The sequence below is a fragment of the Dreissena polymorpha genome, chromosome 3 (assembly GCF_020536995.1).
Source record: "Dreissena polymorpha isolate Duluth1 chromosome 3, UMN_Dpol_1.0, whole genome shotgun sequence".
Lineage (NCBI taxonomy): Eukaryota > Metazoa > Mollusca > Bivalvia > Myida > Dreissenidae > Dreissena > Dreissena polymorpha.
In genome coordinates this window covers 104,957,510-104,974,885 of record NC_068357.1, presented here as the reverse complement: position 1 = coordinate 104,974,885, position 17,376 = coordinate 104,957,510, and the positions used below count along the sequence as shown (strand labels likewise).

General features: G+C 33.9%; 1 long non-coding RNA gene across 4 annotated transcripts; it reads left to right on the top strand.

The window, feature by feature from the left end:
- Positions 1-14,019: 14,019 nt before the first annotated feature.
- Positions 14,020-17,070, top strand: LOC127873598 (uncharacterized). 4 transcript variants are annotated; one of them, XR_008046280.1, is made up of 4 exons: positions 14,020-14,093; positions 14,904-15,084; positions 15,324-15,539; positions 16,228-17,070. It is a non-coding gene; the product is annotated as an uncharacterized LOC127873598 (long non-coding RNA). The 4 variants fall into 4 exon arrangements; XR_008046279.1 differs by lacking the exon at positions 14,904-15,084 and having other exon boundaries at positions 14,022-14,093; XR_008046281.1 differs by lacking the exons at positions 14,020-14,093; positions 14,904-15,084 and adding an exon at positions 14,197-14,400.
- Positions 17,071-17,376: the final 306 nt, after the last annotated feature.

Sequence of the window (17,376 nt, the reverse complement as noted above, 5' to 3'; positions counted from 1 at the left end):
ATGAATCAATACTTTTTTACAATGTGGCCTTCTAAAAATAACATACACAAAATAGGTCTTAAACAAGTAAAACATTCAAACAATATTTTCTTACACCTATACATAACACACATTTTGTCTTTTAGACAGACACACATCAAATAATATAGATTAGAAAATAACATGACATATCATTGATTAGAAAATAAATGTGCTTTATATTGCCTTTTAAAAGCAGAGCTAGAGCATGCCATTCTAATTCCAATTGGTATACTGTTCCAGATATTCATGCTATGGTATGAAAAAGCTCGTTTCTTATTACCTGTATTTGCTTTGGTATTAACAATACCGTTATGGGTGGCAGATCTTGAGTTATAGTTGAGATTTTGAGAAAAGTTATAATATTATTTAAATATTCTGGAGTCTGACTGATGACACATTTATATATTAAGAATGCCGTGTGGTATTTATATCTATTATTAAACGAAAGCCAATTAAGCTGTAAAAACAAATCTTTGGATGGTGTTCTTTTTGGCTTTTGTAGAATGACTTTCCCTGCTCGTTTTTGTAAAACATTCACTTTTGTTAAATTGGTTTTATAAGCGATGATCGTACAACCATAATCGAAATTAGTTAGAATATATGAATTATGAAATAATTTCTTCATATCAAAAGTGAGATTATTTGATATCTTTTTAGCAGAGATATTTTACTGCTTATTTTAGAGCATGTGTTATCAATGTGTACTTTCCATTGCAGATGTTTGTCGATATAAAGTCCTAAAATATTATGGCTAGTGACATTCTCAATAGCATTATTATCTTTTTTTAGATTAAGGTTGATATTCTTTATTTTTTGTTTTGAGCCAATAAGCATTCATTTTGATTTATTAGGGTTTATCATCATGTTATTGAGGGTGCACCATTTTTGTATGGCATAAATATCATTTTGTAAATCAGTCTAATTTCTGAAGGATTGGCCCCTGTAGCATATAGTGTCGAGTCATCAGCGTCTATGTCTGATTGGTTAAGTAATAACCCTATATCATTTCGTAAATCTATTTGAACGATTTTGGCTTATATGCTATTAAAACACATATAGTCGATCTAAAAAAGTAACTACCGTGTTAGCAAAATAAGTGGGTGAATTGATCAATTTGATGAAGAAGAAATGAAATATTGTTATTTTGTTTGAATGATTAACAACAAAAAGTAATGACTTGGTCAAACACTTTCTAATCAGATTCGCAATAACAAGAATAAACTGACTCCTAGAATAAAAGTGTAACCCTTTGACCACTCGGCAATCCGTACTCATACAATGCGTGATGTATTTTATAAATTATATAAGCAATCCTAGTAGTGTCACATAATATAATGACAACAACAGAGCTCTCAAAATTATTTATTCGTTTCGCGTTGCAACGCTTTTTAATTTTCAGGCTTTTTAAATCGTCAAAAGATGCATATAATGGATATTTTAGAGCATGGTAAATGTTCAGTATTACTATTTCTTTACAAATATCATAACCACAACACAAATGTGCGAACCTTAAACCATTTGTTTGTATTTTGTCAATTTACCAAAACGTGAAAAGGTCCCTTTAAGACTTACTCATTATTGTTGCCTCGAGAGTTGTAACAAGTTGCGTCTGTTTTGACCTGGTGACCAAGCTGTTGGACGCACGTGGTCCAGATTCGAATTAGGCCGTTATATTTTCAAGATAAACATTATAATACAGTTTCCCCAATATGTATTTATTTATGTAATTAAAAGATTGGAGAATTGATGTGGTTACCTGGTTGTTCGATGAACTTGACCCAGATTAGAACTTGGCTTGGGCTATTGTTTGGATGAGATTTGGTCCAGGTTCGAACACAACGATAATACAAGTATATCTTTTGTATTTATTGATAAGTTAATTGCCGTCATTTGAATATTAGGATGTCAGTATATTATACCGCAGCGCCCCTCTTATTGTTCCTCAAGACATGCCTGGAGCCCTCCCTGATTGTAGCCAATTCAAACAAAACACGAGCTGTTTGTAGGGACAAAGTAGGCAATATAGCGGGGTTTTTGTGTGTGTGTAATAATTATTTGCGGAGCCTGATGTTCCGAGAAGTCTAGGACATTGTTTAGAGAAATGCACGTGATTTTATTCCTACCCATCTGTACTTTAAACAGTGAGTTATTAACAAATGATTATAATAACTTCTGCTATTAGATCGACAAATAGCAGTGTGATATATGATATACATGTAACACTTATGAATCATAATTTATGTCATGCAAAGTAGTAAACTGCAGGTTTTTGACCAATTCTTTTGTCATGAGAATATATTTTATGAATGTTTTTATGCCCGCGGATCGAAAGATCGGGGGTATATTGTTTTTGGCCTGTTTGTCTGCCATTGTGTCAGTCAGCCGGTCATTGTATGTGTGTGTGTCACAAAACTTTAGCCTTGGTTAAACTTTTATAACTTGTTTAATATTAAAGATAACAACTTCATATTTGGCATGCATGTGTATCTCATGGGGCTGCACATTTTGAGTGGTGAAAAGTCAAGGTCAAGGTCATTTTTCATTGTCAAAGGTCAAATATTATTGTATTTTTCGTTCCTAATACTTTAACCTTCGTTAAAGTTTGGTCATAACTTTTTGAATATTGAAGATAGCAACTTGATATTTGGCATGCATGTGTATCTCATGGAGCTGCACATTTTGAGTGGCTATAGGTCAAGGTCAATGTCATCGTTCAAGGTCAAATGTATGGCTTCAAAGCGGCGCAATAGGGGGCATTGTGTTTCTGACAAACACATCTCTTGTTTTTACATACAATATCTTTTTAACGAAATGACATATAACAGCCGACTAATTCTCAAAACACAATTGTTTGGCTTCAATGCTTGAATTTTCTACATATTATTGAAATAGCAATGCTTGCTATGAGTTCATATTATTGGAGTCTCAGATCTGGAACAAGTGTTTACTCAAGTAATAACAGGAAGAAAAACATGTTCAAGTTAACTGGAATCAGAAGATAAAAATCTTGTTGCGTAAATATCGAATCGGTTGAGTCTATCTATATTTACTTACCTCAACTTCAACACTGAACACTTCACACACACAAATTATCCGTTAACAAGCATATTTTGACCAAGTATTCCATATGGCTTTTCTGGATCGTTTGCTACATTTGTTTGATTACTATATTTACTTCCTCGCACTCAGAAACAATTCTATATAATTATATATTCGTATAATGTGACCCCCATTGGCATTATCACGTTCAATGCATTTGGATAAGACAAATGAGTATTTGTGAAATGCACGAAATGGCATAGTAATTTATGAAAGCCTTCTGAATGGCCACTTATGTGACTGGAAGTTTGGCACTCGTAGTATTTTATTAAATGTAGTACGTTGCCAGTCCGTAATTGCAGGACTACAATTGATTAGAAAGTGTTTGACTAAGCCATTACTTTTTGTTGTCAATCATTTATACAAAATAACAATCATCAACATTTACTTCTCAAACTATTCAAAAAGCTCATTATGAGGGTGCAGGATCACGTGACTTTGTGTGGTTGACAATTGGACTTTAAGGGTTGTAAAGACACTGGTAAGTTGTGCTTTGTGCTTTTCAAATAACTTTTTAAAACTTGTGTTTGTTTTAAAATTATAAACTAGTTCATAAAAGACAGTTTTAATAGTGCTTATGTCAATGTGAAATACATCAAAATTACTATATTTAATAAGGTTGTGCTCTTGGATCAAATGTCGATGTTTAGCGCACTCATCTACATGCATGCAAAGTGAAATTTTGACAACGATTTCAGACGTATTAAAGGATTTATTCTTAAACTTTAAGATATCAGCACAAACTGCAAGAAAACTCTATTTTATGGACTATTTAGTTTTGCAAATTCATTTTAATAACTTGAGATATATTTGCAAAAATTAAGATCTTAACGATGTGTTTACATTCTGTCCAGCCCGTGTAAACCCCCGAAAACCTCGTTGATCCTGCACCCTGGCACTGGTATTCTGTAACCTCGTTGATCCTGCACCCTGTTATGGTATTCTGTAACCTCGTTGATCCTGCACCCTGTTATGGTATTCTGTAACCTCGTTGATCCTGCACCCTCGCACTGGTATTCTGTACATATATGCTGTCTTGGCTAATAGCTCTTGATTTCCGATTATGATTCGTGTTCTCAAGATATAACTACCTATCACTAACCTGAGTAAATCTTGATTGTCGAAATATTTGGGAACAAAGGGGGTCGGTAAACGGGCTCGGCGTTGGAAATTTATGATATTAGGCAAGGGCTGCGAGTGTAAAGGTCATAACAGGATCAATACATCTTCAAACATATCAGATCTGCTATTTAGCTATTGAGCAAAGCTTTTTAAAAGCTTATAGGAAAACAATTAAAGGGTATTCATTGAGAAACTACTTTGCACATCTTTTCAGATGATATGCCCCTATTTTTTTAATCTTCACTACCGGTGAAAGTAACTGGTAAATAAGACATGTCATGTGCTACCAGCTGCGTTTTTTTTTTCGTGTGGATCTTTCATTAAACAAATCATAAATAATTTAAAAAAATGACGTTTGGGTTATATCGGCAATTAATCAAAAATGAAACGAATGGCACACCATTCGTAGCGAAATTCTGATGATTACAATCTGTAACGCCGTCGTTGTTTGGTAGTTGTTCTGAAATTGCATCGTTTGTTGTAATGAACTGTCAACATATTGAAATGTTTTATATTGCTTCTTGAAAATGTTCACACTATAACAGCGTTCAAGTTCTTATGCATACTTACCTTTTTCTGTTTTCTTTAAACAATACCCTGCCTCATTGCATGGCGCTCGCTTGGGTAATGCATTCATTTATAAGCACCGATGGCAATAATGGAATCCATGTACGCTTCCAGAAAATGGTAATATGTTAGATAATTGGATGAAAGTAAATTTCAATATACGCAAAATTGAGTTTCCCGAACAGTGTTGTTGAGCGCTAGTGCATTTGCGACATAGCTGCAACGATGTTAAAGGGATCTTTTCACGCTTTGGTAAATTGACAAAATTGAAAAAAGTTGTTTCAGATTCGCAAATTTTCGTTTTAGTTATGATAATTGTGAGGAAACAGTAATACTGAACATTAACCATGGTCTAATATAGCCATTATATGCATCTTTTGACGATTTTAAAACCTAAAAATTATAAAGCGTTGCAACGCGAAACGATTGAATAATTTGGAGAGTTCTGTTTTTGTCGTTAAATTTTGTGAAACTACGAAGATTGCTTATATAAGGTATAAAATACGTCAAATACGTGTACTCGGCGGAATAGCTCAGTAGGCTAGAGCGTTTTTACTTCAGGACTCTGGCAGGACTCCAGGGGTCACTGGTTCGAAACCTGTTCCGGGCAATGTTCTTTTCCTTTTTTTAATTTTATTCTTGATTTTTTTACTGGAGCTTTTACGATCCAATGTTTACATTTATCGATATAAAGCATTTAATGAATAAGTTAAAAAAATGCCAAAATCTGTGAAAAGGCCCCTTTAAGGATTAAAGTTAAAGCAAATGCACTTGTCTGCGAATTGTAAAAACGTTGAATTTTTCGTTTGTACTACTAGTATATAGAAAGAATGCTTTTTTTAACTAATAACCTGCCTTTCCTGTTCGCTGTAAAGTTGTTTTAAAATATGAGTTAAATTCATTATAAATCACCTTAATTTTTAAAACATTTGCCCCTAGGCTGGCAAAGCAAGATAATAATCCCATTATATGTTTTATTGAACGATTTGTGTTTAAAAACGACTTCGAAGATGTTTAGATATAATTGTTTTAATTAAAATAAAACTTAAGTTTATGGACCCATATCCAAGATGTGAAACATACAACATTGTTCTTATCAAAGAAATATTATGTTATTCTATATGTTATGAAATATTATGTTTTATTTTGTTTATTAAAGTCAAATAAAAAGTATTCCATCAATGCTGTAGTGTGAGGACACAAACTAGCTCTTTAATAAAGTAAACCGGGTTGTAGCCATGTACACTTCTGTAGATGAATTCCTTCTTCATCGGCTAAATTTGCATGGTATATATTATTGCATTTTAAAATCACCCAAACTCACTTGGCACACATATGTTCAGTAGGAACTAAATTTTCTGTATTAGTATTGAAAATGCATTTCTCATGTCAAACTAAAATGGCTAAAGTAACTTAATTTGATTTAATTGTCTACACTGGACAATGCACTTATTTATCTTCTCGATTGTCAAGACCATTTATCGTCTTCTAGATCATATAATTGTGTATTGAAGGGTAACTTAGCAATAACGGATCTCGCGGAAGCAGCGTAATGTCAAATCGTCAATCTAAAAGTTGACTCTCCGGACTTGCGTTATTCAAGTATGAAACTTAATACAAATGCTATCAGTTTCTTATATATCATTAAAAGTTCAATCAACTAGAATTATACTACATGCATTTCAATGAAATGTTAATGATAGGGTATTAGAGGCCATAATTGAGTAAGCATGAACAACTAAATATTTAAAATAAAAAAGTATGATGTGATTGTATTAAACTCGAAAATTCCAGCGATGCATACAGCATATGGGTATATTTTAAAGGGTTAAGTGGTGGTTATACAGGGTATGATTTTAGAAAGTTATAAAATAAATATAGAAAAAAAGAATTTACCAAAAATGCAGAACAAGTTCCATGATATATATAAACTAGAAATTAAATTAATGCAAAAAAATATCCTGGTAGCAAATAGTGTTTAAAACGCATTTGGAAATGTACACGGTAAATATAAGTGAATACAGATCGCGCATAATACTATTGATATCTACACTAAACAAGAACAACAACAACAGAAGCAAGAACAACAACAACATTTATTCAGCAATAAAGCTTATATAAGCTCATAGCCTACACATTTGTATTAATGAAAATACATATGCATATACAAGTAATGATCAAGTTTAAAAATGATTAATCAATAATGAATACATAAATATGTTGCATTGAACTATAATAATGACATGAATGAAATATATTATATAAAGAATTGCATGGCCTCTACAAGATTATTTTATATTTCAGCAATAAAGAGAAGAAAGAACTTCGATTGGGATATAGAAACATAAAATTTTACTGACTAGAAAAGAAACAAAGTAAATTTCTATGATCACAGTAGAACACACACTCTTAAAGACTTTTTTAAAGCAAAGCTTTTCAAACTTAAATATCTCAATATTAGTAAATACTATGATTTTAAATTGTGTGTGTGTGTGTGATCATTTGAATACATTCTGTGCAAGTTCACGAAACAATCATTATCCGTTACGATCGGATGCTTTTGCACGTGGGGTAGGTGTGGTTTAATCTTTTTTGCACGTGAACATAGTGAAATAAAATTCTAATTTTATTTCAATTTCATCATTCAAAAGATGGGCTCAAGCACCAGAAAAACTTAGGAATTAATTTTAAAAAATCAATATGGCTCGTAATTACGAGTGCAATCGCGCAATTTGAAAATTGCAGACTCTTCCCCATGTGGTAAAGCGTCTGATCGTCACGAATAAATGATGTTATCGTGCGCATGCACATAATTTAGTCAAATGATCACATGTACAATTATAAATCAAAATATGTATTCATTGATATATTTAAGTTTGCCAATAGTTGAATAAGAAAAGTCTCCAAATGCGTGTTGCTTAAACAAATAATAATCTATATGGTTGAAATCAAAGTAAGTTTTTTTAAACTCTTATTCACCTTGGACTCTTGCTATCTATCTTTGCTAGTAATATAAATATCAGTATTAGTATCAAAAAACGTTAATTATTTCCCACTTGACATTCACATATAAGCAATAAATTTAGAGATGTGGACTAGTTTTCACTCATAGTATTTAAGTTTCATACTTGTATTTCACGCAATATCATACGTAAGGAATATGGTATGAGTATTTCTGCAAGAGCTGTACAATACATGTTTGTTAAAAATGGCACCACTTACAAAGGCATGCTATAAATAACTTATGATTGTGAACTTACATAGAACGATACTATTAACAAATATATACTATAATGTGATTTTTACAGTAATGAAGTTTAAATTAAGTATTAGCCAATTGTCTATCACCTATATAAAACGGAAATATAGATGATCTGTAGGGACTATATAGTAAATTCACTAACGTAGTTCAATTGCTATCAGTTCGATTTAGATAAAATCATATCTTAAAACGAGCAATACAATACTTGAATTGGTGTTCTTATTTAAACAACAGAATTTAAATCGTCTAAAGTGGAATCATGGTCAAAATCATGGTCTATTGTTTCCATTAAATTGGTACTGTTTTTTAAACTTGTGTGTTAGTGAACATATAATTTGTTGTAAAATTTCGAGCATGTCTTAAGAACGAAGTAATACTTTGTAATGCAAAACGCATTGCAAATGATCGTTATCTGAACCTTTTAACGTTCAAACGTTTGTTTTATAGCATCCGTTCCTTTTAAAGCTTAAATGCAAAATGGAAAACATGTCCACAATAATATTTGAATTCTAGGTTTACTTCCGAAATTTTTGTATTCAAAAGTAAAACCAGATTTGGGTTTTGTTTGTCATGTAATTATTACAAATAGTGTAATTGAATGAATACAAAACGCTTCGTAGCGAATAAGTCTATGCCATTATGACAGACGCCTGATAATTCTTGGAGAGTGTATCGGTCGTTTATCGCTTATATAAAGTTCTGCTATATCAAACTCGCAGACATACATTAAAGAATCACCTATTGGCAAATCAACAAAGTAACCATGGTTACTTTCATCAGTGCCTCCACGGTTAAACATCAAGGAACTATTTCAAGGTCAAGGGTAAAAAAGCTATATTTTCATTTGGCTCAAAGATTACACATTTATTTCCATAAACAAAGTTCTCTAGTATATATACGTGTCAAAAAATAACTTTATACGATAAATAAAAGTGGTGTGTCGCATTTATAAACAATGCAATACAATCAACATGTTAACATTCTAGTGGAAAAGCAAAACCAGTTACACGAACGTGAATGTTTTGAGAGTCAACAATATGTAGGATGTGATATAAATAATAAATACATAATTTTTTTGCTGTGTCATTAGAACCAATTATATTAAAGAAATAATGTATCGATAACCCGCCTTGCACAATAAAATAAATAAAAAAAATTAAATATCATTTCACTCTTATTCACCTTGGACTATTGCTATCTATCTATGCTCGTAATATAAATATCAGTATGAGTATCAACGCGATTTTAAGGTCTATTTTGGCGTTTTGGAAGAAACAATCGGTTACAAGTCATCGTCAAATATGGTAAATGATCTCTAACTCGAGTAAACGTTTCAGTATGGCTATTTATCAATGATTTACATTATTCTTTGGTAATATAAAATATATGCAAGTTTTGTCAAAATAAAATTAAAAATGAAGTTTTTACCACACCCACACCAAGTGTTGACCTTTAATTGACGAGGAATACATTTTGAGGGGGGAGGGGCTCTATATATTACGTAACCGACACTATAAACAATACTTTCGGTGCATTCAATCTACAAAAAACTTGGTAAAAATGCAACTTTTAGAAAAATAAAAAAAAATGTCTTCACATTACCAATGGTTTCAATCAAAGAACCTAGTTGCAACTGGACTAAAAGGAAACTTTACCCTTTCTCACACAAAAAAGAGCAATAAACCGAGTCAGCATGATTCAATAAGGCATATATTATTCTGTATTCAGGATTGATGAGATATACGGAACACTGGTCAACACTGAATACAAAATAAAGTTCCTATTACATCCACATATCCAATTTTGCAAACGATTAAATTCATCAGCATCCAATTAAAAATATGTAACTGACAAATAAAAAGACCTCACCAAAATATTCCTTTGTATATGAATACATTTTTTATATTTGATAACTTCAATCTATTTAATTAAATAGGCGGTTATAGACTATTGCGGGGACATAAGCGATAGGATGATAGTGAATATCAGTTCACTCAAATTGTTTATCACATATGTTGGTGTTGTTGTTTTTTGTTGTTGTTTTTTTGTTGATGTTGTTGTTGTTTTTTTTTGCGGAGCGGGGGCTTTTTTCTTTGGCACTACGGCATAGAGATGAACTCGTGCAGTCAAGATGTTATATTGATAGTCAACTAACTATGGGTAAAACATTTTAACAATTGTTTAGAATGACATATTTAGATGTAAGTGAAACAAATATATCCGCCTATGTAATGCAGATATTCCGAACTAAGAATATTTCTAAGTATATCAAAAACAGTAGAAACGTATTCGACTCGCTACTATCTTTTTAATATCGTATCGAATACCAGAATAAAGTCACATAGTTGTCTTAAAGACGTTGTGAACTGGCTACTGAATCGTATCATTGTTGTACTGATCCAAGCGTCCAAGTTCCGTTGTTAAAGGTCATTTCCGTCATTTTAATCACTTAATGGTTCATATTTGAAAAAAATACACTTTATGAGATGTACATTATACTATCAAATAAAATATAAGTTAGTGTGTTTCCAACAATCATTTGAAAAATAATTATAAGGCTATTATTTTTACGGTTTTATCGTTTTAATGGAATATTGCGTTTTTATTTTATTTTATTCTCATGGAAATCATTATTCCCACGTGTTTGTAATAACATAAAGATGAAGAATTGGTCCGAGTTGGCATCTTAACGCGTTTGTTTGACGTAAATTATGATAGACGATAATAAACAATTTCAGACACCTGTAGAGATTCATAACAAGTGTACGGTCGTTCATAGCCTACACATTTGTATTAATGAAAACACATATGCATATACAAGTAATGATACAAGTTTAAGAAAGATTAATCAGTAATGAATGCATAAATATGTTGCATTGAAATATAATAATGACATATTATATTATATAAAGAATTGCATGGCCTATACAAAATTATTTTATATTTCAGCAATAAAGAGAAGAAAGAACTTCGATTGGGAAATAGAAACATTCGTCATTCATAAATTGTACTGACTAGAAAAGAAACAAAGTAAATGTCTATGATCACAGTAGAACACATACTCTTAAGGACTTTTCTAATGCAACACTTTTCCAACTTAATTATCTCAATATTAGTAAATATTATGATTTTAATTTGTGTGTGTGATCATTTGAATACATTCTGTGCAAGTTCACGAAACAATCATTATCCGTGACGATCGGATGCTTTTGCACGTGGGGTAGGTATAGTTTAATCTTTTTTTGCACGTGGACATGGTGAAATAAAATTCTAATTTTATTTCAATTTCATCATTCAAAAGATGGGTTCAAGCACCAGAAAAACTTAGGAATAAATTTTAAAAAAAATAAAATAGCTCGTAATTACGAGTGCAATCGCGCAATTTAAAAGTTGCAGACTCTTCCCCATGTGGTAAAGCGTCTGATCGTCACGAATTATAAATCAAAATATTTATTCATTGATATATTTAAGTTTGCCAAATTGTTGAGTAAGAAAAGTCTCCAAATACGTGTTGCTTAAACAAATATTAATCTATATGGTTGAAATAAAAGTAAGTTTTTTAAAACTCTTATTCACCTTGGACACTTGCTATCTATCTATGCTAGAAATATAAATATCAGTATGAGTATCAACGCGATTTTAAGGTCTATTTTAATATCATTTCACTCTTATTCACCTTGGACACTTGCTATCTATCTATGCTTGTAATATAAATATCAGTATGAGTATCAAAAAACGTTAATTATTTCCCACTCGACATTCACATATAAACAATAAATTGATGAGATGAGCAATGTGGACTAGTTTTCACTCATATTATTTAAGTTTCATACTTGTATTTCACGCAATATCATACGTAAGGAATATGGTATGAGTATTTCTGCAAGAGCTGTACAATACATGTTTGTTAAAAATGGCACCACTTACAAAGGCATGCTATAAATAACTTATGATTGTGAACTTACATAGAACGATACTATTTACAAATATATACTATAATGTGATTTTTACAGTAATGAAGTTTAAATTAAGTATTAGCCAATTGTCTATCACCTATATAAAACGGAAATATAGATGATCTGTAGGGACTATATAGTAAATTCACTAACGTAGTTCAATTGCTATCAGTTCGCTTTAGATCAAAGCGCTGTAGGCGCTGAAGGCCTGGGGCTAGGTTTAGTGTGACGTAAAATGCATTTACGATGTTTTGTCCGAATTTCTTCCTTTCTCCTAGTTTATACGGATTGAACCTAGCGGTTGAGTGCAGATGTTCAGAGACTTTAAGACACGACAATAGTTGTGTATATACTACAGTGTACATAGACGGTGGAGGACAACACGATACTGGTTGTGGGAACGATAACCTTTTGTTCAACTCTACAGATCTGGTAGAGGTTCGTCTACATCGGCGGTGAAAATAAACATCAACAACAATATGGCCGCAAAAACTGTTATTGTTGGCGTCAAATAAATCACATGCAATAGCCTAAAATAGCTTTCTATTACATAATTAACAGATCAGGAAAACACTCATACTTCCTTTGTAATGTGTATACAAAAGAAAATCCACTTAAGCCCAATTCTCACTTTTCCGGTAGAGCCCCGATTCATCCCGGTTTGCTAACGCCGGTCGACCGGCGAGGACCGGGATGATTCGTAGATTTTTTTTAACGCAGTCACACTTTTTCCCGGTGCCGCCATGGTTGAAGCCGGTCAACAGCCCGGCAGAGTCCCGGTTAACCCGGACTGGCTACGGTTTATCCCGGTGAAATCCCGGTAGAGCCCCGGTTGTCGCCGGTAGTGCCCCGGTGAAAGCCGGCAGCGTCCCGGCATAGCCCCGGTTGTCGCCGGTAGTGCCCCGGTTGAGTCCCGGTGAAAGCCGGTAGAGCCCCGGTATACCGTAACACCGCCGGCACTCACCGTTTCTATACCGGCATCAGACCCCGGCAGAGCTAGGGCAACGCCCCGGTTTTATCCCGGTCCTCGCCGGTAATGCCCCGGTGGAGCCCCGTTGAATGCCGGTGGCGTTCCGGCAGAGCGCCTGTTTTCTTATATACCGTAGCTATACCGGAACTCTAACGGCATTAACCGGGGCGTTGCCGTAGCTCTGCCGGGGTCTGTATGGGCCCCGGTGGAGCTACGGTTCCGTCCCGGTTGTTCCCGGTGCCGTCCCGGTTGTTCCCGGTGCCGCGCCGGTCGTTGCCGGTCCTTCTCGGTGACTCCCGGTTCATCCCGGAGGTATTAAACATTTTAATACTTTCCCGGTGGAGCCCCGGTTTTCCCCGGTTCACCCCGGTCGTCCCCGATGGAGCCCCGGTTCATCCCGGTAAGGCCCCGGTTCATCCCGGTAGATCCCGGATTACGCAAAGGGGCTCCGCCGGCATCATAGTGAGACTGGGCCTTTACCCCTATAAAGTATGGAAGGGAATATCCGCCAGTCCATTCATGTTGCCAAATGACAATTACATATTGCTAATTGACAATTGCATACTGCTAAATAACAATTGCATACTGCTTAATTACAATTGTATTTTGCTTTATTTTATTTGTTACAAAATAATTGCGTCTTCCTTACGTCTTTACGCTTGTTTCTATCAGTTAGTGAACAATTGATTGCATACTTCTTTTTAATGTTTACTCGATGTATGTTTATCATGTATTCTCTCGAGTAAATGACAAATGAATTATGTCTGTTAAATTGTTCGTGTGGCTATCTACTTGTTGCTGAAATATTATCATTTCAAGATTTAGTATTGCTAGAAAATGGCATATTTTGTAAGTTCTACTAAGCGAAATGAATAAGCACAAGGCAGCAGCTCACATGAAGTCAGTCGAATGCCGTATGCATTAAGACGAATGCATTAGTAATACTGAATTCATACACGACGGAGAACCAGAGTTGTCGGTCGTTTACGGTAGTTTTGTAAAGGGTTAATATTTAGAACGGTGTTGTATTATATATCTACCAGATGAATTACTTTACCGCGTCGCTTCGAACGTATTTGCCACTGTTCTTATTCAGGTAAAGGTTACTTGTTTAGTGTACGTGTTTATTAGGTAAATAGCATACGATTGTACTCCCCATTTCGAACGTTGAGTTGTCATTTGGTTTGTGATTAAGGGCTATATGAAGTTAATGGACGTAATCTTGTTTTCATTTGTAAACACGTCATTTGAACGTCCCATAGTATTGTTGTAACGAAAGTGGGTTACGATAATCAAAACGTCTTACTGTTGGCTTGTTTGAATTTAACTATTAATTTCATTATGTTTTCATCGCATATCTTCGTAACACTGTCATTTATCTAATCAAATCGGTTGATACCTAGGTTGGTAAAATTGTATCTTATTCAAATGATTCTTTTTAATTGTTTTTTACTAGTTTATCCCCAATACGGCATGGAAATTCATACGAAGATCTAATTAAAATGGAAAGCAATGTGAGAAAATAAGTATACCTCATTTACGAACAAAAATAATTAGGTTTTCTGGAATTAAATGGTTTCTCTTTTTCATTTCAAATGTTTATATTTCGGATACTGTTTTATACTATTATCAATATATGTTGACCATCTTACACCTGTTTCTGTATATTGGGTACGAGATGACTTTGGATAGGTACCAGTTGACCAAAAACAGGTATAAGTTGACCAAAATGGGTTTGAGTTCATCACAGTATGTGTTGAAAAGTTACCTAACACGTGTCTTCAAACAGACACATTTAATGAAGATTTTTCTTGTATAGACTTAAATGGTAGATCGATCTTATTTTTCTTTGCATCTATAACGTGTAGCTCAGTGACCCAGTTAATGTTTACGGTTTGTAACTCAGGGGTCCTGGGTTCGATCATCACGTGCGGTGCTGATTTTTTTCATGGGAGTTTCCTCTGGCCAGACTGCAGAGCCCTAGCCTAGTACTGGTGAAACCCAGGAAGCATAATTAAGTGAATCTTTGCCTTGGTGTAAGTTAAATACACGGGCAAAAAACACCATACAAACAAAAACATCAAGAGGTTAGTACATGTAGGATAATGGGGGGGGGGGTTGAAGATGTATTAGATTTCCCATAAAGATGGTACTTAGATGATCAAAGCAGATAAGATATATTTCTGTGAAAAATGTATAGAAACTTACATCAGCAAGTGTAATATCTGACTACGTAACAGTTATTATCTCTCGAATCTATGATTATACTACATAATGGTGACTTGTTTTTATTAATAAAAAATAATGTACATGAATACATTTGCAGATATGAGCTCTTTTAAGGCAGGCAGCAGATTTGTTGAATGTCAACACATGTGACAGGAGTACACAATACCAGCACCTGCACCAGTTACCTCTGTCAGTAGCACTAGTACTGCAAAGGCAATTTTTGCACCCGACAGTAAAAGAAGGAGGCATGGACATGCAAATACAGGAACTGTGTCAGTGTCAGCACTGGACTATTACACCCAGGTGTAATCAGGTAGGCATCACTCAAGAGGCCTGTGCTGGATATTTTGGAACTACCGTCTATACCACACTAATTCTTTTTTAATGTAAAGATTTCTATTGTTTCATAATATGCATGCATATACATCTTATTTTACTGTGCAAACTTAAAGAAGTCATTTATAATTGAATACTTCCTAATTATTGTTTACAAGACTTTCCTATACTTTCAATTTGTTCTTGAAACTCCCTACATAATTAATGATTAGGAAAAATGCTTTTAGCAGCTAACTCTAAAAAGGTTTATGGAATGAGTTCCATAGTTTAGGATATTTCAAAATCTTTTGAATTTAAAAAAATAATTCCCAAGTGTACCCGTCCTTTTTCCAATTGGGCAAAGACATCGCTTCAATACAGAAAATCAGATTCCACAACACGGCACTTATAAGTACTGTATACAAGTTAACATGTGTATCAAGTTGAGTCATGTTCAAACTGCACAGGTTATACCGGTAACTCTGGTGGTATCAGTTATAGAATAAAACTGTTTTTTCCTGTAAAATCCAAGGTAAATAACTATAATAAGTTATCAGTTATACAATTGCATATACTTAACGTTTCTTAATAAGGCCTAAGCTCTTGCATATGTCAAGCTAAATATTAAATGAGTTCAACCTTACCAAGACAAATGTGTTGCATTCACTTCCCTACTGTGAATGCAGGTTCCTGGTTACAACTAATGACCACCTGTTGAAGGAGCTAGACGTTACCAGGGAGAGACACCAGCACAAAGGTGAATCAGATTAACTGGAGCTACAAGCAGCTTAAGAAAAACCTTCAGGGACCAGTCTCAATATTCTGATAATGATAATAGTGTGTTATGTGTTTTATTGCTAAGAATTTTGGCTACTCTGTATCCAATATCTAAAGTGGTATTTTATTAAGATTTCGAAAATAATAAGGCCAATCTTAATAAGAAATATTCTGCTGGAACATATTGAACTGTTTATTCAATCATGCAGAAATTTGTTGTTTGCCATTTGATCATTTGGCATGCTTAAGCTCAACATAATATAAGAGAAATTGATTTATTTCACATTATTTTACTTATCTTGCAATGATTTTTCAAGCATCTTTTTCACACATCTTGTAGATTGGTAAGCAGATATGTTCTTGCTAGATTTCAATGGTGTAGTTTTTTAGTAAAAATGTCTTGCCTTTCTATTGTGTTGTGCTGACATTTAGACATTAGTTATAATTTTTTTGCAGTGAACAGCTTAGGTTAAGTAGACCTGGTACATGTATTCAATCAAATTGAACCGCGTTCTGGGGAAATAGGCTTTATGCATGTGTGTGAAATGTCGTCCCAGATTAGCTTATGTGGTCCACACATGCGTATCTGGAACAACAATTTCGGCCTAGACTGGATTTTCTTTTTCAAAATACTTTCTTTGAACGAAAAATCTCATAAAACCAGAAAGTGTCTTCCCTGATTAGCCTGTGCGGACCGTACAAGTTTATCTGCGACAACACTCTAGGAACATGCATTAAACCCCATTTTCCCAAAGCAAACATTGTTTTACTCAATAAAGAGAGCTACATTTGAGGTCGCAGTGGCGTAGTGCATACGTTGTCCGCCTTGCGGCCGGGAGGACGCGGGTTCGTTCTAAGCGCGTTCTTCAGATTTTCCTCAAAGACACCAGTAAGTAGTTTTTCCAGCAAACGAACCTTTTGGCATCGATATAAGCATTAGGCTTTCGAAACAACTGTACATACCGGAATATAAATAGATTAACATTGAATTATATATGGTCAAGGTAAATGTGAATTTCATTTAAAAAACGATAATAAAACACGTTCCAATAATGATC